The sequence below is a fragment of the Engystomops pustulosus genome, chromosome 11 (assembly GCF_040894005.1).
Source record: "Engystomops pustulosus chromosome 11, aEngPut4.maternal, whole genome shotgun sequence".
NCBI lineage: Eukaryota > Metazoa > Chordata > Amphibia > Anura > Leptodactylidae > Engystomops > Engystomops pustulosus.
This window is the reverse complement of record NC_092421.1, coordinates 39,379,206-39,406,178: the sequence shown is the minus strand read 5'-3', so window position 1 is coordinate 39,406,178 and position 26,973 is coordinate 39,379,206. Positions and strand designations below refer to the sequence as shown.

Genomic DNA, 26,973 nt, shown 5'->3' with positions numbered 1-26,973 from the left:
GTGGGGATGGGCAACCTCCGGCACTCCAGCAGCACCTCTATCCTAGAATTACTATATCTTACGTTATCCAGGATTCTAAAAAATAGTGTGTAAAAGGCAAACAGGGGTAAAAAGCTACTTCTATGTCCATAGTGCAATGGTTAATATCCACATTCTAAAATTAATATTACTGTATCAAAATCAGACTCCTCTCTTACAATCCTGGCAGAGATTTTGCAGGCAACAAGAGGATTACATTCTCCCATACCCAGGTAATTGAGTATAATCATAGTGACTTTCTGGATTCCTGCATGGACAGGAACGGGATTAGTTTCTTCATTGAAAGGGTTACACACACATAACGAAAATTTAAGCCAGAAGAAAGTGATCCAGGGTCCCGAGTCCCTTGAATTAACATCTGCAGCCTTTCCTCCTGGCCTAGTGCCAGCTCACTAAAGAAACAGAGAGGCCAGGACCCTCCTCTTCCTTGAGCTCCAGCCCCCAAAGGCAGCCTCAGGCGCCCTGTCTGACATGCTTTTCAAGGCGCGCTCGACTACAGGCCAGACATCCTGGCTCCACTTCCATTGTGTGTAGGGGGCTACTCTGCTCCTTATCCAAGGCCTGGATTAGCATAAGAATACCAAGGCAATCCCAAGCAGCAGCAGCAGCAGCCTACCCCCTCTGTACCCCCTCCGCCAAGGCTCTCTGCTTTCCCCCTTTAGTATAATCCCCACAAATCATATCCCCCACGTTCATAGACGATAGCACCTAGCAGGCGATGACGATGACTGGCATCTTAAGGCTTCACTAAGGTATTGCCTTTGCCATAGTAAGAAAACTTGCCCCCTTGTCACATTCGTTACTTCCAGATTTCCTAAAAATAAAACAAACCATTCACATGTTAATGTTTTATCTTTGTTTTCTAGGAACGTCATAGCTTGGGGATGCTGGACTACTTGACAGATTTGTGAGATTTAGTTTGAAATAGAGTGCTGAGCCTGGGACAGTGGGCAAACAAAGCCTCTCTCTATGCCTGTATCTCCATAGTGATGCGATCAGCATTCCAGGAGTTAAACATCCATGCACATGGGCAGCTGCTGTGCATCTGGTAGGCATAGAATATGTACACAGAGCTCAGAAAAGAAAGGGTTAAACTAAAAACCCTAAACTGTCTCCAACCTTAGCGCCCCCTGCTGAGAAAATCATTACAACCATTTCCATTATTTATTTGGTTAAGAACTGCATTCAGTTTAGCTTTAATGGGAACCTGTCATCAGAGGGCTATTTTTCACTAATGACAGGTTTCCATAGACACTAATGTAGTGAAAATAGCCCTCTGCTGACAGGTTCCCTTTAAGCATCTAAATATGTGCCATATTTATTATCTAGTAATATCCCAGGTGATAAATTCAGCACTCCTCGCTTGGTATTGCAGCTATACGGAACTATGCACTTCAATGAGACAGAGCTACAAACACACTATGGTAAATGTAAATATTTACCGCCCCACGATTTATGTCGCATGAAAGCCGCCAGCGCTCCTCCAAGATCCGACCGCGTGCGACAAATCGCCTGCTATATACCTGTCCCAGCGGCGCGATCCCCGAAAACCCATAAGAAATGCGATCCACAGATCCTTAGTCAATAAGCCCCACTATGTGACAAATGGGTGTGGCTCCCACAACCTGTTTTGCATGTTTAACTTGTTTAGTAACAGCTTCCCATTTTTTGAAGCATTTAAAAAATGGTTTTCATGTCTATATTTATAAGATCTCCATCCTGTAATACTCTTTAGGCTTCATAATGGACTGACATGTGCCTGTTCTGTAAGGGGTTCTCTTTGCAGCAGTGACTCAATTTACATCACAGGTAGAATAACACCTCTAAGGACTGCACAGACTGTACCAAAACCACCTCTCCGTATTCTTAAAGGACATCTACCATCACAATTAAGGATTGTAAACCAAGCACGCCGACATACTGGTGTCAGTCCACTGGTTTTTACAAAAAATAAATAAAATAAAAGAAGGTTTTTAAAATTATGCTCTGGGGCTCTGGGTTCCATAGGTGTTAATGGATCCTGGAGATCCTCAGGCTCATTTGCAAAATTTGAAAGCTTTTTTTTTTTTTTTTTTTTTTAAACCTCACACGTCGGCTGCAGGTGTGTGGAAAAGGCTCACTGGCTGAGCTCTCTCCATACAAGGTGGGTGTCTGCTGCATTTTGCAGCAGACACCTACCAGTAACAACCGCGATTATATTGGCCATGATCGTCACTCCCAGGGACGTTTGCAGGGAGCGATGATCTGTCTCCATGACCATGACATATAATTTCTGGTCATTTGTTACAATGGCACATTGTATTAAATGAGTAGTAAAATACCCACATACTGCCATACTGTAGTACAGATGGGGCCCTAACTTGTTTTGTGGGAAACCCCTTAAACCAATATGCCGATTTTGCACAGAGGCTACTGGGGCGTGGAGTAGATAAAGTGTACTGGGAACCTCTCATCAGATCTACCTTAAAGGGAACCTGTCACCAAGGACCTAATTTGCCTTTCTGCCTTCCATAATAATTTGCATTACAATGTGTGTTATAATTTACCTAGCAATCCCGGGGTAGTCACAGGGGCTGGGCTTTGGTTTGGATGCATTTCAAAAAACAACATGCGACTGGTCTGTGTTACTCACTCCTCAGATCTTAGCCCTCACCTTTGTGCTCCTGTACAGCTCCTTGCTCCCCCACTTATGTGATCTCACCAGGCTGTGACCGCTGTGAAGAAGCATCCAAACCAAAGCCCAGCCCCTGTGACTACCCCAGGATTTTGTCAGGGTGCAACCTAAGTTTTAACATACAATTATATTGTAATGCAAATGCTTAGAGAAAACAGAAAGGCAGATTTGCAATGCAGATGTAATGGGCTTCTGCAACCTGTCTTTTGTGAAAATGAGGTCCCCGCTGACAGGTTCCCTTTAATAGGGAGAGTCCCAACTATAGGTTTCCTTTAAATAAGTACGGAAGATTGTGCTTGTTCATTAGACTGAGGGTTTAGCATTGGTATGGCCTCATCTGCTGCAAAAGTTTAAGGGTTTGGTTAGTCTTCACATGTAGGATATTTGTGTCTTATCCCAGCCCCTTCTCCAGCTTTAGCCACTTCTAGACACAGGCCTCATGCATATGATCATATGTTTTTTCCCCTCTTCTGTATATACGGCTGTTTATTAGAAGAAAATACAGGACGTTTGTCACCCATATGAGCACATATGGCACTGTGTCCACATAAAATACGGAGGACTGGCAGAATGCACCTCCCACTGGTTGTGGTCTCCCTGGATACTGCATGTATATACAGCAGCGTATGGTGCACAACTGTATGCAGCACATATGTAACCGGTATTTTATATGTACCCATTGACTTCTATGGGGCATACGGAACAGAAATACATGAGAAAATAGGACATGCTCTATATTTTTCTACATCTCCTTCACGGTACATTATGGTGCACAATATGGTCATTAAAATGGATGGCCGTATATTGCCCATTGTAACGAATGGAACCGTATGCTCCACATAAAGACTGTCCCATAATTTTATTTTATTTTTATTTGCAGAAACCAGCGACTATGAGGAAGCATCTATGAACATCACACATATGCTGCTCTATACAAATACAATGCAAGACTAATATGCAAGGTAGTATTTACTAGTACACATATAATTAACTTATTATTAAAACTATGCCAGACTTGACATCTTTTACTAAAGCATCACTCCACCTAGATGGGCAGATATGGGTTTAAAAGGAATCTGTCTGAAGAAATTGACCCAAATAAACCACTACCAATGTGTCATGAGGCAGATGAACGCCCTCAGATAAAGTCAAGTTCTCCCTGAATTACATTGTCCCATCTGATTTACACCATGCACAAGAATTCTGGATAACTAGTTAGTGATGTCCCTGGATATAGTCTTCAATTACAGCAAATTTGGCATTTGGAGAGCTTGACTTCAGCTTGACATCTCACGTCAAAGTAGATTCTCTGGAAGCTGCCACCACACTTTGCCATGAAAGTTAAAACGTTCCTTAGTTCCTGGTAGTGTTTTTTTTGTTCACTTTCTGCCGACAGGGGTATTTGAGTGGTAGATTTCCTTTTGAGGAAAACCTGCCGGCAGAAAGTGAACAAAAAAAACACTACCAGTATGTGTCTAAGGAAGTCAAGCTCTTAAAATGCCAAATTTGCTGTAATTGAAGGTCATCTTTATCACAAATCCAGGTATGGCCATTTCATATAAGTTATGCTGCTTGAAAAATATATAATTTAAGCCAACTTAAAAATTTGTCAAGTGCTTTTGATCTTCGGCACTAGGACATTATTAGCACAATTAGGATGTGTCTGCTGCAGGTGGGTTATTCCGAGATGGATTTCCTTTAAACATAACAATATCCAACTCTCTTCACCATCAAGTGCACATTTATCTCTCTCGCTCAGAAAAATTAATTTAAAGGGGTTTTCCCATTAACAAAAGTTAGGCCCTATCCACGGGATAGGGCCTAACTTGCTCATCAGTGGGGGGCTCAGTGCAGAGACGCCCAGAGATCACGAATACAAGGGGTCCCACGTACCACTGTCAGACCCCTCGTTGCTCTGTCAGAGTAATAGAGCAGCCGGCCACACATAACCGTTCTGCTCCATTCATTTCTATGAAGATGCCGAAAATTGCAGAGCATCGCGCTCACAGATCTCCGTCAGCTCCATAGCCATTAATGGAGCAGAATGGTCATGTGCGGCCGTCTGCTCCATTGCTCTGACGGAGCAATGAGGGGTCTGACAGAGGTACGTGGGACCTTATCGGACCCCTCGTTTTCGAGATCTGTGGGGTATCGGCACCAAGACCCCCACCGATCAGCAAGTCAGGCCCTATCCCGTGGATACGGCCTAACTTTTGTTTGTGGGGGAAAACCCCTTTAAGAATTCAGAGACCCAGCGAGGCATATTAGAAACACCCTCCTATACATGAGACAGTCCTGGCAAAATAGTAGCTAATAAGTTTTAGGCAGAATATATATATATGCATATATGTATATATACATTCCACCTCACATTAACATACAGCCGACTTGACATATGTATCAGTCAGCTTTATATGATAAGCACAGAGACGCTTCATAGAGATCTCATCTGCTCTAAAACCTAAACAAAGATATGAGCTAAACCACAGATATACATCGACCAACGTCACAGCGGTACATGGAAATAAATCGCCAACATGCGGTGTGTAGGAAGCCGTGTACATGACGTACAAGCTTTTCTTCCACACTAGATCCTGTCACATCACTGTTTTTAATTAAACAATTTCAGAACCTAATGCATATGTAAGCTCTCAAAACTAAAGTACTAATGAACATGTGAGTCTTATTATATACAGAAGTCAATGGATCTGCAGGAGACCCCCATGATCAGCAGATGCTAATTATAGGGGTATTCCTAAGGCTGGTAATTATGTACAGGCAGTCCCCGGAGTTTAAACATTTTTTTCTGCAAACAGAAAGCTTCACCAGAGGTCAGAGGGGTCTGTCTGTAACTGTGGGTTTTCTAAGTCGAGTGTCCTTAAGTAGGGGACCGCCTGTAATATTCACAGGATTTGTCATAACTAGATAATCAATGGGGACCCCGGAAATGACCCCGTTAGTGAGTGGCCACTCTCCATTCAGTTAAATAGGACAGCCGTAAATAAGGGAGGCTATACATTTGGCTATTGTAGCTCCCATACACTTGAATTGAAAGTGGACACATATGCGTCGCCACCTGAAGTTTAGTCTATACTCAGCCATTTCCATCAACCTCTTAGACATGAACAGAGAGTAGAGATACTCTGATCCCCTTCTCACACCCAAGCTGAATGCAAACTAAGGGGTCTCCAGGAGACCTTTAAATTGGTCATCAAAATCAAAACAGAGGAAAATACCTTAACCCCATAGTTCAATAAGACGTACCCTTACGTCTTACTGCACATGGGGGAGTATGAAGAGGGTTCACAGGCTGAGCCCTCTTCATACTCACCGGGCATTTGCTTCATAATGAAAATAGGGCCCAAGTCGCAAATGGCATTTTTTTACCATTTTGAAAAATAGAAAAAATTCTATAAAAAGTGATCAAAACGTCGAACAGTCCTAAAAATAGAAGCATTGAAAACGACATCAGAAGTCGCAAAAAATGACACCACCCACAGCTCCATACACTAAAGTATGAAAAAGTTATTAGCGCAAGAACACGGCAAAATGAAGAATTTTTTTTCTGCACAGGTGGTTTTAATTTTTGTAAATGTATGAAAACATTATAAAACCTATACAAATTTGGTATCCCCGTGATCGTATTGACCCAATGAATGAAATAGACATGTCATTTGGGGTGCACAGTGAAACCTGTAAAAACCAAGCCCACAAGAAATGGCGCAAATGTGTTTTTTCATCATTTTCACTGCATTTAGAATTTTTTTCCCGCTTCCCAGTACACGGCATGGAATATTTAATACCATCACTACGAAGTGCAATTTGTTACGCAGAAAATAAGCCATCACACAGCTCTGTACATGGAAAAATAAAGGTGGGGAGTGAAAAATAAAAACGCAAAAACGAAAAAGGGCCTGGTCCTTAAGGGGTTAAAGAACCATATTTGTGCCATACAGTCTAGTATGTGCAACCAACTTAAGAATTTAAAGCCCTCTTCCCAATTCCCAGAAATAGTGCCACATCTCTCAATGACAGTGCCTGGTATTGCAGCTAATTTGTAATGTGTGTGTAATTGAGGGGGCAGGATATTAAGTAATTTTCCAATATACATCTATTATTAGTTCTGCTTTCTAGATATTTGAAGTGAAGTGAAGTGGATAAAGGGTCATGTGATCTCTGTCTGTCCATGAGAAATCGCCCTGCCAGGACCTTAGGATAGTATTCATGAATGCAAGATCAAGGTCAAGGGCAATTGTTCATGGACAGATATAGATCAGAGGACTTTATAAAATGTGCATCCATTTTATGGTCAGGATGTCTGTCTGAAGAGGTAAAAGACAAAAGGCATCAGCTTGCATATCAAAAAATCAGTGCAGAGCTATTAATAGATGTATATTTGTAAGTGACCTAATACCCTACCCCCCCCCCACACACACACATCACAAAAAACATGAGGTTAAGTGGCCAAACCCTTTAAGTTGATTTTGTATGCAAGTCAGAACTGTATAATTGAACTTTATAATTGTCACTGCAGACAAATTTCTTTTGTCCCAGTGAAAATTGGAATTTCAACATTTTTTGTTGTAATGGGAACAAGGATTATCCATAAAACTTCCTTACAGACTTCCTGATAGCTGCAGCTCGGGACTAAAGTGAAACATCCAGTGAGCCTCTAGTTATAATAAAATAAAAAGTCCTGAGGAACATCAGTATAACAGATGGTAGAGGTCTTAACACCCCATAGCTCTTTAGGCTCATTAGCATAATTTTAAAAATAGATTTTTAGAAGAAAGGAGGCCAAAGATAACAACAGTGCCTGGATCTACGTGTAAGTGTCTCTGGATTATCATGATGGATTTTAATGGTATTTTTCATATAAATTATTACATGATAAATAAACAGGTTTACTTTACCCAATTCTCTGGCACCAGGTAGCAGAGCCCTCTTACAGAACCAGCAAGTTTACCCGCATTTCCAGTTCATCAACTCCAAAGCGGTGAGAAAATGACACATATTTTTGCGGATCTAGAAACAAAAAAGACAAAACAAAGCATTATATGCGAGGTCCAACCATGACAACATAAAGCCTTTACCTGTAGCGTCTTGTCTACAGCAGACACGTTCAGAAAACAATTCTAGTTCGGGTTCATTTCACTCACTTTGTGAGTAAACATAAAATTAGTTTATGTTTCCAAAGAGAAAAAAAAATAATCAGGACGCTTCTGTAATCCCAGCTGCACCACCCAGCGGGTAATCTTATCTCCTCATGGCAGTACTAAAGAAGAATTCCAGGATCCGCGTGACCTCCTCCCAAGGTTACCAACCTCCTCCTTTTCCAATCCATTAGAAAAAGTCATTTTTTAACATGCAATTGTTTACTCTGAGGGGGACACCGGAGAACCGTAACCTTACAGAACAGATCAAATAACATTTGCTCTTATAGAATATGGCCTCATTTATACACAGAGCATTAGAAAAACAGAACCACAGAAATTCACGGGACATTCCTCCATTATCTTTAAAAAGACATTGAATTTTAGAAAAAAAAAAAAAAGATATTACAGAATGTTTAGCCGTTCAACATCCTGGGAATCTATGCCATGACCCCAGACAGAGGAAAGGTGGTAACATTACATTTATGAAGTAAAAACTTGCCCCTAAGGATGTGACAGTGGACCATTACCTTGGAGTGATACAAACTACACAAACATATAATAAATGATTAAAAATATTGAAATTTCCTTTAAATGTTTTTTCTATACCTGATCCAAGGATTTAGGCGGGGAACATTTATTGGTCGAAGAGCCATGTTGTCATACTGCTCTACTATAACCAGCCACCCGGAAATTATAAATATCATAGAAAGGACCAGCAATACCGAGAGAGAAACAGTCCAGAGCTGGAGGCGCAATACCGAGAGAGAAACAGTCCAGAGCTGGAGGCGCAATACCGAGAGAGAAACAGTCCAGAGCTGGAGGCGCAATACCGAGAGAGAAACAGTCCAGAGCTGGAGGCGCAATACCGAGAGAGAAACAGTCCAGAGCTGGAGGCGCAATACCGAGAGAGAAACAGTCCAGAGCTGGAGGCGCAATACCGAGAGAGAAACAGTCCAGAGCTGGAGGCGCAATACCGAGAGAGAAACAGTCCAGAGCTGGAGGCGCAATACCGAGAGAGAAACAGTCCAGAGCTGGAGGCGCAATACCGAGAGAGAAACAGTCCAGAGCTGGAGGCGCAATACCGAGAGAGAAACAGTCCAGAGCTGGAGGCGCAATACCGAGAGAGAAACAGTCCAGAGCTGGAGGCGCAATACCGAGAGAGAAACAGTCCAGAGCTGGAGGCGCAATACCGAGAGAGAAACAGTCCAGAGCTGGAGGCGCAATACCGAGAGAGAAACAGTCCAGAGCTGGAGGCGCAATACCGAGAGAGAAACAGTCCAGAGCTGGAGGCGCAATACCGAGAGAGAAACAGTCCAGAGCTGGAGGCGCAATACCGAGAGAGAAACAGTCCAGAGCTGGAGGCGCAATACCGAGAGAGAAACAGTCCAGAGCTGGAGGCGCAATACCGAGAGAGAAACAGTCCAGAGCTGGAGGCGCAATACCGAGAGAGAAACAGTCCAGAGCTGGAGGCGCAATACCGAGAGAGAAACAGTCCAGAGCTGGAGGCGCAATACCGAGAGAGAAACAGTCCAGAGCTGGAGGCGCAATACCGAGAGAGAAACAGTCCAGAGCTGGAGGCGCAATACCGAGAGAGAAACAGTCCAGAGCTGGAGGCGCAATACCGAGAGAGAAACAGTCCAGAGCTGGAGGCGCAATACCGAGAGAGAAACAGTCCAGAGCTGGAGGCGCAATACCGAGAGAGAAACAGTCCAGAGCTGGAGGCGCAATACCGAGAGAGAAACAGTCCAGAGCTGGAGGCGCAATACCGAGAGAGAAACAGTCCAGAGCTGGAGGCGCAATACCGAGAGAGAAACAGTCCAGAGCTGGAGGCGCAATACCGAGAGAGAAACAGTCCAGAGCTGGAGGCGCAATACCGAGAGAGAAACAGTCCAGAGCTGGAGGCGCAATACCGAGAGAGAAACAGTCCAGAGCTGGAGGCGCAATACCGAGAGAGAAACAGTCCAGAGCTGGAGGCGCAATACCGAGAGAGAAACAGTCCAGAGCTGGAGGCGCAATACCGAGAGAGAAACAGTCCAGAGCTGGAGGCGCAATACCGAGAGAGAAACAGTCCAGAGCTGGAGGCGCAATACCGAGAGAGAAACAGTCCAGAGCTGGAGGCGCAATACCGGAGACAAAACAGTCCAGAGCGGAGCCACAATACTGGGGAGCAGCAGGAGAGGACCCGGCAGCAGTGAGAATTTCCCAGCAGCCATCCCAGTGTGCCATCTATGACACTTGTAGAAGCCGATTTAGTCTCAAAAAACACCAAGCGTATGAATACGCTTAGTGATTTTCTTGTTTAAGCGCTGGCTGCCAGCACTTGCGTGTCCGCACCTCTCAGTAGGGTATACAACACAGCACCACCCTCTCTTCCCCCGCCAGTCCTAACTTCGACCTCTCAAAGTTGCCCCTCACATCCAAACCCAGTAACTAGATGAGTGAGCAATGGTGAACACCTTCCAGATCAGTCTCCTTCATGGCCCAGTGTGGCGGCAACATCCAGAACATCTACATAAGATACAACTCAACTAGTTTTGCAATAAAGTCAAGCTCTCCTGTCTCAGAACATACCCCTTTGCTGTGATTTATATCATGAACCACACTTTTGGAAAGCTGGTAACTGATGACCTTGCATGCAGAGACATCAATTACAGCAGCGGGGGTGATCCGAGGTGGGGAGAACTGAACTTCAACCCCATCTTTTTTAGATGATGCCACCGTGCTGCGCCAAGAACAAAACATAACCTGGTAGAAGTCATGATAGAGGTATATTCATTTCTGCAGACAGGTTCCCTTTAATCGTAGAATATTTGGCATCGTTATAGCCTTACGTGACTGAAATTAGCACATTTGTGTATGGCCAGCTATAGGTTAGATACGGCTAACGGCAAGATCAGCCGTCCTCCGTTGGTGTAATGATTCTGATTACAATGAGGGGACTGGGTAACATTTATCACTTTAGAAATGTGAGAAAATATATCTCTCTCCTTTAGGCAGATGGGACAGCTGATAGCAACAGATCCTCAGTCCAGCTCAGCTTATCATGTAAATGAAGTTTACCATATGTTATCTAACATTAACCCACTGCAGAATGAACTCCTGCAAGTCACCACCGCTCCCTGGAGTGCAGAGACAGACTACTATTCAGGACTGGAGAGCCAGGATCACAAATTACATACTAATGGTTGGAAAGGTGTGTCTTCTAGCACTGCCAAACCTTCCAGGATCCCAAGCCATGAGCGATGACAGACACAAGCCTCGCCCTTGACCGATGATTGATGCCAGGATCCAGCTACAACACCTGCACAATAAATGCCTGCTTGTTTTCTAGGGTTATACAGGTCCTGGAAACTATATATGTACATTGAAGACAAAAGCACAAGAAGGATTTCAACCGGGATCGAAGCAATGAGATCTGGGGCAGCTTCACACTAGATGTGTTTGGTCCACGAATGTGCTGGTCCTGTGTTACAGACAGAATTCCTTGGATCATAGCGATTAACATAATGTAACCATGACAGTCAGCACTGCTGTTCCCACCTCAAACAACGTGGTCCGATCATACTGACGCTGAACGGCCCATGGTTCACAGACTGACCATGGTAGAGTGAAACCTGTGCAAATGTTACCTCTCAGTGAGTGTGGGTTCAGTTTTTACTGATTGCTCGGTGCACTGCAAATGATGATTCTACTTTATTCTTTTGTTTAGGAAGATAACAGTGACACCATTTTTATATAGGCTTTGTGTTTGTTTCGCCATCTTCTGACGTCAATAACATTTTTTTACTTCATTGTATGGAGCTGTGCATTTTTTTCATTATTAGTTATTAAGTTTTTATGTGATGTAAAATAACAAAAGTGGGATTTTGGAGCAATTTCCCTTTGATAGATCAGGCATTTTGGGACGCAGCCAAGCCCAACATGCTTGTTACTGTTTATTTTAATATCAGTTCTGGGGAAAGGGGTGATTTGAATTTTTATTTTACTATTTTTTTAGGGTACATTCACACGCGGTATGCCCACCGTGCGGGAAGTGAGGAGGAGGTGGCCCCTCCTCCCTCCATAGAGAATAGCGGGACACAGCCCCGTGTGGCACCGTATCTGCACCGTGCCGCTATTGCCGTCTATGGGGACGTAGACGGCATGTACGTCCCCGCAGAGGGCCATGTAAATAAGCCCTCAGACCCTTTAGGATACTTTAACCCAGAGTCTGATTGTTCCTACCATATACTGCAATATTACTGTATAGCACAGTGGTGGTGAAGCTATGGCACGGGTGCCATTCACCTCAGCGCAGAGTTCGCCAGACAAGACGCAAGGCCTCTTGCAGTCCCAGGCAGCCCAAGCCTCTGGAAGGAAGCTACTAGGATAATCCAAACTTCTTCTCCCTTTTTCTACTGTAGTGGTGTCCTCAGGTGCCTATACAATTTAAACATGTGACAGAGTAGGGAGTAATAAGTTACTGTTTAAATTGTCGCATCGGCACGTTGCAAAAAATTATGTGGGATTTGGATGTAGTTTGGGCACTCAGTGTCTAAAAAGGTTTGCCATCACTGGTATATGTGGCATTGTAAAGAATCTGTAGAAACCATACAGCCTCGGGTCTTATATAGACAACATCGGAGAGCGGCAATCAAAAACAACCCGCAATTGGCGATCGTAGCAAATTATCTGCCATGTAAGAAGTAGGAGACTACAGCCCTGGACTCTGCCGCCCTCTGTCACAGGACCAGACTGATAAAGTCAGAGGAGTAACCTTAAAGTGACAGGCCAGCTTTTGTCCAACACTTCCTGACAACACAATACCTCATAAAGCAGATAACATCTACACTGCCTCACAAGGAGCATACAGAGCAGGGGAAAATCAGGTCCATATTGTGAGGAAAGGAAGGGTAAGCCTGCATGGTGGGGGCAGGGCGGCAGAGATTGCATATTCCCTCCTAGTCAGCCAGGCTCCAGTCTTCAAGTGTAGCTGCAAACTCTGGAACGCAGAACGTGTAACCTGATCCCGCTCCCCCTCCTCCTCTCCCCTCAGCCACATTTAGCGAGAAATTTGAGCTCCTTAAAAGAATGGCGCAGCAGACGTCTGAGCCCGGACAAGAAGTCACCCTTCTTACCATAATAAAATACAGGAGAACAGTTACTCATTCAGTCGCAATGAATACATCTATATAGATTCACCACAAGTCACACACCAGAGGAATTATTCCAGACAGTCAATACATTCCTGCAGTATAATAATCGGCACTATTAATAACCTCCATAATAAGCTATAGTGAAGATTATTGTACAATAGATTTCTAGAAGCTCTGCCTCTATACTACACCAATTCCTTCTACATCACTTACTACACTACCCATGGCCTCATGATGACACTAGCTCCTCAGTATATTGCAACACATCATTGAGTAATGGTATGGGGCGACATACTCACCAGAGAGCCCACTTACGCTGCCTAACAAGACCCCGCAAAGCTGTAGTATAGAAATATTGCTTAGGAAAATACAATGGGGGCGATTTGTCAATGTGTTGCACATTAGAGCGGTTTCTGCTGCTCCAGATTTATCACAGTGTGATACTGAATGAGGAATCTTATGTTATCCTAGTTTAGTGCGATTTTTGAGGTTTTGAAAAGTGCTGTATGAAGGCGGTTTTTGCCATCATGAACTGCAAAACAGATGCCATATGCACAAGGTGAAAAAAAAAAAAAAAAAAACTGATGCGGATGAAATGCTGAGCAAACCAAACTGAAAATGGATGGCAAAATGCCTGTATTAATCAGCCCCGATATATATGTAGTGTAGCATATGATATTTATTACAATTCTATATACATATTGGGGCACATTTACTCAAGGCTTTGCGCCAGTTTTCTGTTGGCATTTAAGAAGTGCCTGCACCACAACCTGCACGCGACCGTTTTGTGGGTTATTCCGGTGCTCAGTTGCACCGTGCACCAGATTTAACATGCAAAGTCCGACAGAAATGTGCTGGGCCGGTGCAGGGAGAGCGACATTCAGGATTTCTGGAGCACGTTTTTCATGAATCTGGCGCCCCCTGCACACTACACAGGCAAATTATATATAATGCAGTTTGCACTGTGCTTAGTAAATGTGCCCCATTGTGCAATAAATCAGCAGTGGAGCTGCCACAGATAAACTTTAGCAGTGAGCCCAAGTCTGTGGTTTTTTCTAACACTGTATAAGCAGACCTTAAAAGCAGCCAAACAGACTCCAAAAACATTATAAAACCTGCAGAAAGGGTGCGTGAAGTTAAAGCCTAAGGAATGCAGGCAGATTATCTTACACATGGTGTCCATCTATCACTAAGCAGACCATGACTAAACTAATAAAAAGGTACCTAAAATGTCATCCTAGCAGGAATTCTTTCCACTAGTCATGGCCGCCCTTTCCTCATTTATGGTAATGTAGCTGGACAGAAAGCCCTCATAGGCACAATATAACTTGCATAGAACGGACACCAGTATTTAGAGGTACTGACAACAAAAATATCAGTGTAACATAGAATAATAATAACTCCCAGGTAGGTCTGATATAAAAAGACCATCAAATTGCCACAAGGGAAAAAAAAAAAAATATCTGCCAATTGGTCTGGGAAGTTTGGGTCCGCTCATCTGTACTGGCCCAAAGAATAAAGGGGAGGGTCAGTTGGAGAGCACCGCCAAAATAGTGCATGAGAAAATGGCACTATTGGAGGTTTACAAATAATGTCACATTGCCGGATTAAGGCATTGTTTCCAGCTTGCCAGTACATGATATGGAATATTAAATGATACAACTAAAAGGCTACGCCATACAAATGCTGCAGAAATATTCAATTCCACCAAGCAAAAAAAAAAAAAAAAAACCTGTTACCGGTAAATGTGGTTTATGTTTTCTACTAAGATGTGCTGCACTCCTTGTTGTGCATGCACCGTCAGATGCAGCCCACGGGTTACTTCTGGCGCAGACACATCCAGTTTTACTTGCAACACTTTTTTCGTAGGAGTCGGAAAACAGCCTAAAACTGGTCTAAAGCCGTAAGTAAATGTGCCATTGCCATCAGTGACATGTGGCGCACACACCAGTAGAGATCACATGGTACATGTATATGGGTTGAGTGATAAATTGGGTTATAGTAACGTGGATTCTACACTGACTGATAAACATGCAGGCAGGATATTTTCTTTAATAACAGAGTTAAAATACATTTTCCATTGGTATTAGATTTCTTATGTCCAGGAAATAGAGCAGCCATGTACATGAGAACGGCATCTGTCAAGGAGAAACACAGACTTCAGAATCCCATTTATATGGGAGGTAACACTCATAATATACGTTTTTGTTGAGATAGAACCAAGCAGCAAACCAGCAGCAGTTTTTTCGGTATAAGTATTGGCTATGAATCCAGCTCTGCAGGTCTTGAAAGGGCTCTGGGCGGGTCTTTCAGCCTGAAGAGCTCTCTTAGGCCCATCCCCTCTACTATGAGTAGGAGCTGCATCAGGGTTTTGGTTGGATTCTAACAGCTGTGGAAAAGATCACTGCAAAGAGCAGAAAGCTCTTTAGCAACAATACGCAACACTGTCTGCGGTTTAATATTGTCAAAACTGATAAAGGATTCTTTTTGACTACTGTATCCCTATATACAATATTGGTTACATATTTATCAAAATGTCACAGTTCACTCTCCTGTGAATGGCTTTCCATGTGGGCAGCTGTTAATTTAAGTGTGAAAGAACTGCAGTACCGGGTACAGTCTTACTTCTAATGATGGCTCTATGTATATTTGGTGCCCGAATATGGTTATGGATATGTAAAGCACCGAGTATTTTTTAGGATGCCGTCACAGTCTAGAGGGAGACTGTTATATAAGCAACTATACCGTAGGTGACCTATGGTCTTTTTTTCCAGAAGCTGAACGGTTAAATGTCAGTAAACAAAGAACATTTGGCTGGTTAAGGGAGATCCTGGGAAACCCTTCACATACAAAAGAAAGCATCCAAGCTTGCAGGCTTTTCCAGATGTTATCAGCTCTCCTCCTTATTCACACTTGGGCTACAGAAGGATGATTTATTTACTTTACTTTGGAAGGAAGGGCACAAAAATATTCCAAAAAGTGAGTGAGTGAAAACGCTTATATTAGGAAGAAATAAAAAGCAAGGATAGTTATTTATGGGAAAACCTCTCTATGCCAAAAAGCATTTCTGTGCCCCATGGGTAATGTGGTGGGGTCCATCTCCCTTTACCCATTTTCAGATGGAGCTGGTTACAGCCAATCTTGGTTAAATAAAACTGGATAAAAGAGGGTGCACTGCACCCCAGTGACTGAACCCATCATGCACTTAAGTAAACATTTGTATAAAAACCAAGACAAAACAACTTTTCTGCATGAAAGCCTAAAATGCTATGCTAAAAGCGAACCTATGCTATATCACTCCAGTAATTCTAAACAAAAAAAAAAAAAAAAACATAGTTGCGAAAAAAAAAAATTCAATTGAGAAGATCCTCAAGCATCATTAGAAATATGTATACATTTGTAAGTTTTATATAGTGACTGTAGTTGGACGGATGGTTTAGTTCAGGAAAAGACAACAAATAAATTGTATTATTCTGCCAGAAGCGGTGATTTCATCATTTCAGCTTTGGCAATTGGGCTCATAGATCTTCAGAATGAAGCGCTGACCTATTGCCCTCTACAATGAGTCAGGATTCAACTGACCCCTGCAGCAATACAAAGTCAATGGTTTTGACAGGAAGAAAAAAAAAAAAACAAAAAAAAAAAAAACAAAGCTATAATGCAAGTCATATTCAATATTTTAAATGTTTTCAAAATGGGTTTCAAATTTCAGTTTTACAAGAAAAACAGATTTTAACAAATGACAACTTTCCTATCTGAATACTTTGGAGTAGGGTCTGCAGTTTATAGTCCAGAATTAAATTGTACTTCTAAATTCACATCGCGTTTTTTTGGATATGTTCATCATATACATCAGAAAAACTCCTTGGTATATGTCACATCCAGCAGGAAACACAGGATGGAGAGACACACAGCAGGCCACACTATCGTCCTGCTCCCTCCTGCTGAGCGATGTATTATCAGCGGAGGCCATTTGAGTCTATGATAGGCTGATTCAACTGTATGACATCCATCCCCAGCCTCTGCTGACCCTAATGTCTTCACTATCCACATAAGGAGAATTACTTCCCTGGGATAACACCTTGAACATCGGCAGTAGCCAATCAATGTTCAGTCCTCCTTCCAGGATTAATCTGTATAATGGGGGTTATGGGATTTGAATCCAATTTACAGTACCATGTAAACTTCGTTTTTAGCCAATATGGATTATGGTTTCAATCCAAGCAGGTTCCAGAACTAGTAAACGGAGGCTTGAATGGCTGACAAGATATTAAGAGCACATTCTCCTAGGAACAATGGCTCTGCAGTAGCTGATAAACACAAGGTCAGAGGTGTCAGGAACAGAATGTTATCTTTATCATCCGCCGCCTCACCGTCAGCTTCTCTACAATTCCAGCAAGTACAGCGCTCCTCTAGGTAAACACCAGAAGGAGAGGCTATTCTAACATGCCACATGCAGGGGTTGACCTAATAGCTCACTTATTGAGCTGCTGCAGCAGCCGTGCCTTGCGGCCGTGCCTTCAGTACACACCGTGTACCGTGTAGGCCCCAGGACACTAAAATCACAGCAGTGCAAAGCAACAAGTTAAATAATAATGTTTTGTTAAAAAATGTTTTACTGTGTTATTTATCAACTTAAAAGGGGCATTCCCACAAAGTCAAGTTTCTTCAATGTACTCAGGATAACAAAATAACACATTCTCCAATTCACTGGAGCACCATTGCAGTTGCCCCTACACACGACCATGTCACTTTTGACTCGGAGGCGCCATCTTGGATTTCTGTGTGACAGCTGTGTTGCTGAGATTTCACTCTCTCTCTGCTTCGTGTACTCTAGCCCCGTCCCCTGCAGTCCAGGATGGAGCTCACTCACTGACACACAGAAAGGAGAGTTCCTGCCGGCAGCAACATGATGAGAACTACAAGCTACAGAGAGAGAAGTTCTTTATCTGGGGAGGCACAGCAGAGAGGTCACGGTCATTGTGTGTAATAGACATCTCATGGATCTCGTCATCACTGATCTCTTTCTATGTATCAGATACTAGTAGACTTTTCGGAAGCTAAATGAAAGTGTATATAAACCCTATACTCCGATAATCTAACCACATTTTCAGCTCACAGAACTAGGGTGATAGGAGCTAAAACAGCAATAAATCTGAGTAAAATTATAATTTTTTTTACCATGGGAAAACCCCTTTTCATCACATATCATCTATCTCCAATCTTATAGCCTTATTTGGGATAGTATACTATACCCACCTGTATAGGGGCCCCTGTGAGAACGAGCTTGCAGTAATTCACAATCATTCACTTGTAGATTGTCCTACACACTCATTCTATCCATATAGGGCATTTGAAAGTGTTTTTGGAGGTTTATTGTCATACACAGGCTGCAAGTCCCACCAGTGAGACTAATATTAGTCTCCAGATGATTTTATCTCAACATGGATGACCATAAATATTCCACACCGTAAAAGTATAAGCCTTCTGTTCAATGACAAATCAGAGTTAAATCTCAGTCCTAGGATACTTGCACAGAGTAGAGTAGGATGTAGACTCTGCCTGTAACATGAACTGCTTATGTATATAACATGATATGTGTGCAATATCATTTTAATCTTTTAAATTAAGTTTCTGGAACTTACATTCTGCAGAAAATCATCAGAGCAGTTTTGTATCCCTTTAAAAGGGCATATACCACCAGGATGAAGGATTGCAAACTCAGCACACTAACATACTGGGGTGTGCACTTTGTTCCCTCATTTTAAAAAAAAAAAAAAAAAAAAAAAAAAAAAAAAGGTTTTAAAAATTATGGAAATAATTCTGAGGGGCTGTAATAAAGAGGGAGCCCAGAGCCCCTAATTAGCTAAATTATAAAAGCCTTGGTTTATAATCCTTCTTCCTGGTGGTAGATGTCCTTTAAATCTATCTTATCTCATACAGCTGAATGTTATCTATGGTTGCCTGGAAGTAGCCATGACTGTAGTCTTCCGCTATGGGATACATGATCTCCAATACAAATGTCCATGACATGTTCAGTATCAGTACAAAGATTTGCTGAGAAAATTTAAGTTATCCATTCATTGTGTATAGGAGAATCGCACACCATGCAATCCCCGAATACATGAACAGGCACAGTGGAGGACATACTTTCACCTTTGGACTGAATTATTCCTCCTCACTCATTCTTTCAATGTCACAGACTAAGACAAATGTCAGTGAGCGGAGTGTGGGTGTGCGGATATTTAACCCTATTGTCTGGCGACACAAACCAACGTTCTGTAAGTAACACGTACAATTCACGTGAGAGCAGGAAACTGGATGGATACATTAGACTTTCTCTAATCTTTGGGTACAATTACACAGGAGGGAAATTTATATAATCCAAAAAACACACTGAAAATCAGGGAGTTAATACATAACAAAGAAAGTTGTGCACCTCCTGTGTAGATGAATATATCTCCATATTCTCCTCCTTGGAGCCAAATTAAGTCAAGACGAAGAAACGTGACAAAAGTTGAAAGTTGTGTGCAATGATACATTCAGCTATTACTGTATAGAAGTGCTGGGTAACGTGTGTACATTTAACAGTAGTGGTTTGTTACTTCACTACATGCATGTATGGAGTATATCCTTTTAATAATTATCTTTATATGGCGCCATCAAACTCTGTAGCTCTTAGATACAACTGACTGACTGCTTTACCATCACACTGGATGAATTTATAGCTGCCATTGATAGTCACACATGAGAACACTCCATCATATGCATTATTCCAAGGAGTCATTGTCCATGGGTTTGATAAATGGGTCACTAGAAGACCCTGGTAGCGCCTGACCCTCACACAGTACTGCCCCTTACATGCTCCTCTTCTACACTACAAGTAGGATCATGACAATGTATACAAAAGCGGAACAAATACACAGTAACCGCTACCGACAGGCAGCAAAGTCGTCAGATGTTTAGTGTCAATTTTTGTACCCACTGCCTTATCTGGCTCCAAAAAATGCTGTTCCCTCATTTAGGCTATGTTCACACTGCAGTTTAAGGCTAAAAATACACAGCAGTGACTGATCCTTTGATGCCTACTTCAGAATTTCACCTACTGTTATTTCTTCTTGGAAGTCACTTCAATAAACAATTTGTTGAGATTAAAGCCCGCAGCACATGTGGCGTTTTGAACCAGTTTTTGGGCCATTTTTAAGTAGTCCGTTAAAAAAATGCAAGCGTTCAAAACTGATGTATTTTCAAAAAAACCCATGCGTTTTTTTAATGGACTGCTTAAAAATGGACCAAAAACAGGTTCAAAACATCACGTGTGCTGCTGGCCTAAAGCCATATTACCAGCACCCACTGGAATTATTACCATAGGGTAAAATGGACATGTGTAGGGCCAGCTCATACACTACAGGCACTGTTAGTTAATTGTCTTGGTTACCTTGTTTACGTGTTTATTGCTTCATTGATTGTAAAATGCTGTTGTATATGGGGCTCTATAAGGGTTAGGCCTGATTCAGAAGGGAGTTATTGTCAGTATGGGATACATTTTTTTGGCACAATAACCCATTGATTCCTATGGGTCGGTGTAAACGTCTGTTTTTTTTGCATACTATTGTTGTCTGTGGGTTAAGAGCCTCCATAGAAAAAAAAAAAAAAAGGGGGATGGCTCACACATGACAACCGTATGCGTTTATTTTTTTATTTTTTTTATATGCCAGGATATCTACTGGGTAGGGCAGAAAATACATTAATAAACTGCATTTTTGCAGATGTTAAGAAACGATAACATACAAATGTGATTAAAAAAACGGATGAAGTTACAATACAGACAGCACACTGATATTACATGTCTGCAGTTCTTGCAGACACAGCAGTGTCATGGATACATATACATGTGACACATCCAGATTTACTGTTTAGCCAGTTTCTATCTTTTGAAAAACTGGATAGCGATTTAAACGTATGTCTGGAAACAAAGTATCAGTTTATTTTAATGGCTACATTTAACAGATCAGTAAAAAAAAAAAATACATTATTTTCCATTAGTATCCATTTCTCAATTTTGCATAACAGAAGGTCTAATGGAAGAGCTAAAGACTGACACTAAGGGCGCGTTCATAACGAGACGCTAGCGCACAGGGGGCGGAGTTTGGGGCGATCGCATATGCGTTTCAGGTTATTAATCGCATGCGTTTCCCGGGAAACGCATATGCGATCGTCCCGAGCCCCGTCCTCTGTGCGCTAGTGTCGTGTTATGAACGCGACGATAGCGGAACGTGTAAACGCGCCCTAACAGATACCACTGCAAGCACATTGTGAACAATGGGAAAAAACAGATTCGTTATTCATCCGTTTTTTTTAAATGGAAACTGCAAAGCGGAAGCCAAAACGCAGATGGAGACTGGACCTTAACGGGAATTTCCACATACAATTCAGACTCCAATCACCGGGCCATTTGGCATATTTTACCACAATATCCACATGAAGTATTAGCGGCTCACTGGAAGTCACTCCATTGATTAGTTACCAGTGGGACACCAGTGACCCCTCTTGTATCCTAACCTGAATATAATATTGTGCACATTCTGATTTCTTTTGTGTTGCACAATTTCTATTGTTTACATCCCCTGCAGGTTGAGCGTGGCAGGACTGGTGGTCCCTACTGATCCGATGTGCCCATATCCCCAATGCCTGGAAGTGACCGCAGCAGTCACCCCGGGTACACGGGAACCTCAAGCCAATTTCTGCCAAACTAATTTACAGAAAGTTTCTACTGTAACAAGATGGAGACAACAGAAAATATAAAAAATAATAGAACCATCTCATTATTCCACCCATTACAGATCCAGAAAGGGTTAATGCTGAAATGTTGCCATCACCTGCCACCAATCTAGACCCCATATAAGAGGGCAGTAGCAGCCGCTCTCACACTAGCCCCAGGACCAGAGCGAAGGGTAAGTGTATACAGCTGTATAACACATTACATCACACTGCAGTGATGTCATAGTTAACCCCTCAGTGCCCAGGACAAAGAGGAATCACATCCGTACATGTAGTAGCGTCTCGCAGGGCACAGCATACACACAGGCCCTTCACACAAAGGTAAGGAAGGGAGGACTATACACAAGTCCACGGAGAATCTCAGTCTCCTCCTTCTCCCGCACGCTGTATACGTGATGGCACAACTTCTATACTCGCAGCACTCTTACCCGAGCCTCCTGGTTGCCATATTCTCCTCCGCCAGCTGCACAGATAAATCCTGCCCGGGAGCGCACACACACTTCTCGGTGGTAGTGGTCGCCGTCCGCCGCCTGCCTGCAGTACCGTACACCTTCCAGCGCGCGCTCCCGCCTCTCCGTGCACGTCCCCGCCACGCACTACACCGCGAGAGAAGGGCGGGGTCATGCGGGTGGTGACGTCACGGGCGCTCTCCCGGGCTATACCTCCAACAGGGAGCATAGTTAACCCCTGCAGTGCCAAGGCCAGGCAGAGCGGAAGTGATAGGTGCTCGGCAACCCGCACTAACCACTTACACGTTCAGGTATTGTCGGGGGGGGGGGGTGAATAACACTAGTGATGTCAGTGTTCTGCGCTGTTAGCTCGAGGAAAATACTTTACTTAAAACCGCGTCAGAAAAAGTAGTTAAAAGAAAAAATCCTATTTTTGTTGGTTCAGGAGTTGTTTTGTAATCATCATGTTGTATGAGGAGAGATAGACGCATGTTCACACTGGTAAAAGGCTACAAGGTGCAGAAAGTTTTTCATCCATATTTGGGATGGGACAGTCGGAAGTGTTAAACATTACTTACATCTAGTGTTACCTTACCTGTGCAAAAGTTCAAATTGTAAAAACCCCTTACACTCATTTATAAACATTGGAAAATTTGTGTTGAATCCAGTGGGATATTGCTCCAGGTATTTCGGTTGCCCATTGTATGTGTGGACAGACCAGGTTCACACAACGATTTTGGGATTAGATTTTAAGGTGGTCGTTGTCCCCTAATCCTTTACTTCCCTCTATCTTTTCTAATCTTTAATCAAGGTAATATGCAAATTTTCTAAAGAGGCTACTGAGGCATGGAGTAGCTGGAGTTGAGCCTACCCTGCACGGATAACCCCACGCACTAGTAGCCTCTTCCCAGACATCTTCAGCGCGCAGCTACAAGGAGCCGGAGTTGTGCGCATGCATAGCAGTTCTGGCTTTGGAGCTGAAATTGCCAGCCGCCGGCCTGTGTTCTGCGCATGCGCATAACTCTGGCTTCACGGATGAGTGCAGATGCTGAAGATGTCTGGGTAGGAGGATTAAAGAGGCTATTGGGGCAGCTCCCACGATTCCACGCCCCGGTAGCCTCTTTAGAAAGTTTGCATATTACCTTGATTAAAGGTTAGAAAAAATAGAGGGGAATAAAGGATTAGCCCTAAAAAGGGCTATCCTTACATACGTGTTAACTAGTTTACTTCAGGAATAAGAGAGGCCAGGAACCTCCTGCGCAGGCAGCTACCTGTCAATACCCCGATTACCACAAACAGAGTCGTCTATTGGTCAAGGGCAGGTGCTATAGTTTCAAACTCGCAAAGACTAAATACTACTGATCATAATGGGGGTCCTGTTCTACCAAAGTGTCCTATTTTCCTGATGGAGATACACCGGTAAGCCATTTGCCAAAATCTCAGTCCCGCCGCTGGAATATGTCCATATATTTGTGTCACTGTACAGTTATATATAGTGAAAGGAACTGTAGGTAATGGTGTCCTAAGAACATCAGTCCCAGGGATTGTGGCCAAGGTCATACGAATAATCTGTCTCAGTAATGGTTCTGTGGAATCATTTACAAGAAAAGGTAGAGTTTGTGACAGCGAGTCTATGAAAGCTTCAGCTAGTGCCAAGACAATAACCCCTTCTAAAATGAGTTAGTGACATGTTTTATACCGTTAATTGATTCTTATTGTAAATTCTCATAAATCCAAGTACATATTCATTTGTTTAACACAGGTGAGAAATTACTAATGAAAATCTCATGCCTATTTAAAGCCACAGCATGCAATTTTGGGGGGGTTATGTTCCTAGTACCCTTTATGTGCACATAGGTTTGAAAAGGAGTGCTGGACTGGTGCCTTCTTAGAGGAAATTTACCATCAAAGTCCAGTATGATGAACCAGGGATTTACTAATAGATCCAGGTACTGTGACTGAGAGAGGTAGATATGTGGTTGGCCTGTATCATACATCATAAATCTCCCCCACAGTTCTTTATTTGCATTCTCATTCACATTTAGTATACCGTAAGTGATATAAGATACATATAAAATGATAGATGAGGACTGGTTCAAGCAGCAGCATTTTTATTAAATTAGTTCATTCTGTTCACTAATAAAGAATGTCTGGACCATTATAAAAACTTTTATACCTCTTGTGTCTTAATCCTCATAGACTGTAAGCTCTTGTGTCCCCCTCATCCTCATAGACTGTAAGCTCTTGTGTCTTAATCCTCATAGACTGTAATCTTTTGTGTCCCCCTCATCCTCATAGACTGTAAGCTCTTGTGTCCCCCCTCATCCTCATAGACTGTAAGCTCTTGTGTCCCCTCCTCATTCTCATAGACTGTAAGCTCTTGTGTCCCCTCCTCATCCTCATAGACTGTAAGCTCTTGTGTCTTAATCCTCATAGACTGTAATCTCTTGTGTCCCCCTCATCCTCATAGACTGTAAGCTCTTGTGTCCCCCCCACTCATCCTTATAGACTGTAAGCTCTTGTGTCCCCCCTCATCCTCATAGACTGTATGTAAGCTCTTGTGTCCCCCCCTCATCCTCATAGACTGTAAGCTCTTGTGTCCCCCCCTCATCCTCATAGACTGTAAGCTCTTGTGTCCCCCCCTCATCCTCATAGACTGTAAGCTCTTGTGCCCCCACTCATCCTCATAGACTGTAAGCTCTTGTGTCACCCCCTCATCCTCATAGACTGTAAGCTCTTGTGTCACCCCCTCATCCTCATAGACTGTAAGCTCTTGTGCCCCCACTCATCCTCATAGACTGTAAGCTTTTGTGTCCCCCTCATCCTCATAGACTGTGAGCTCTTGTGTCCCCCACTCATCCTCATAGACTGTAAGCTTTTGTGTCCCCCTCATCCTCATAGACTGTAAGCTCTTGTGTCCCCCCCCCCTTCATCTTTATAGACTGTAAGCTCTTGTGTCCCCCCTCATCCTCATAGACTGTAAGCTCTTGTGCCCCCACTCATCCTCATAGACTGTAAGTTTTTGTGTCCCCCTCATCCTCATAGACTGTAAGCTCTTGTGTCCCCCACTCATCCTCATAGACTGTAAGCTTTTGTGTCCCCCTCATCCTCATAGACTGTAAGCTCTTGTGTGTCCCCCCCCCCTTCATCTTTATAGACTGTAAGCTCTTGTGAGCAGGGCCCTCACACCTATTGTTCCATATTTCAATGTTATTACTTTGTAAAAGCCCAGGAGCCTACACTTACATTTCACGTTTTAAATTAATTTTCTGTAGAGGGTGTGTATAATGATTAGTAGAATTCCCCCTCCTGCTCCTATGTTTGTATGTGGAAACCCCCTTTTAGGTAACACTGATACTGTATGTCCGCTTTCTTTTCTTGTATAGACGTGTGTATGAAAACATACTGTATACACTACCCATCATTCAGTCAGCTAATAGCATACATTCCCATTGCCGCCTCTGAAACAATAGTGGAAGCCAGAGCATGCCACACGTCTGTTATCATGACACCCGTGGTGGACTGAAGGGCAATTTCTATTGTATGTGGAGCAGCAGGAAATACAGCTGCCTTCCTTTTTAGCTCAATTAATTATTTCCTTTCTACATAAAACTGTAAGTATTGGCCACTTTGGGAAGGTAAAAGGATTTCCGGCAATACTTGTCTTATTTCCTCTAAAAAGTATATTAGTTGATGCTGAAAATGATGAGTGGAGATAGAAGAGCACACATTGCCTTCCTATTACTGCCTATATTAACAACATTCATAATGAATATGATATTCTTCCATGTATGCATGTACAAGATCCATATTTCAATAACTGATAGTTTCTTCTGTTCTTCATTAAGCTAATATTTCATCATATTTACACTGTTAAAGGAAATGCACCGTCAAAAATCCATCATGATAACCAAAATTATGGTAATAAGCCAAAAGGGTTCCAGGGGTGTTATCAGAGCCCCTCCATGGTCCCTCAGCACTTCCCCTCCCTCTGTCTGATGTAATCCCACCCAGTGGGAGGATGGAAGTGCTCCTTAGCCTGATTTTTTTGGGGGGTTAAATGGGGCATAGTTGAAATAAGGTACAGGGGTATAAAAGTAGGGGCGGGGCTAAGTGAGACATCAGCTCTCAGCCAAGAGCTGACTCCTATCGTTACCTGGAAAGAGCTGGTTCGTTCGCGAATAACCCATCCCTAGGGCTTCTGCCCACTGTTCTAGTTACACCTCCAGAAGCCCATCGGGCTTATTAGCAGAATTTTATAACTTGATTTTAGAAGGGAAGATGCAATGGATAAAGTTCCAGGATCTATGAGTGAGTGCCCCTGATTTATCAGGATGGATTTTCATAGTAGGCCTTTTCTATAGGAAGGCGCAACTAATCTGACGTCCCTTGCTATCGGGGAGAAAAATGACTACCAATTTTAGCCGGAATGGTTAATGTGTATGGGATTGCACTGACTTACTGCCTCAAATACAGATGTTGGAGAAGGGATGACATGAGATTAGCCTTTGGTGTCTAGTATCTCATTCACCTCTCCCCATTGAGAATAGATGCTGACTCGGTGGATGGGTGTATCACACTATTTTCTTTCACAACCTTTTTTTTTGTGCTCATTGGTGTATTTGTTCCTTCTTTATTACTTTTATCAACCCCCTCCCCTAAACAAAGTTTTCCAGTGGTGAACCTCATTTATCTTTGGAATCCAGTTTTTGATGTTTATAAAGAAAGGCAGAATTTTT

General features: G+C 42.8%; 1 protein-coding gene across 2 annotated transcripts in view; it reads right to left on the bottom strand.

Annotated features, from left to right (window-relative positions):
* Positions 1-22,420, bottom strand: part of BMPR1A (bone morphogenetic protein receptor type 1A) — a 51,609-nt gene extending 29,189 nt beyond the window's left edge. For both annotated transcript variants that reach the window (XM_072130964.1, XM_072130965.1), the window contains exons 1-2: positions 22,214-22,420; positions 7,627-7,738 (exon numbers count right to left, since the gene is read on the bottom strand). The gene's annotated coding sequence lies outside the window, so the exon portion shown is untranslated. The remainder of the gene's footprint in view (positions 1-7,626; positions 7,739-22,213) is intronic.
* Between the last annotated feature and the right edge of the window lie 4,553 nt (positions 22,421-26,973).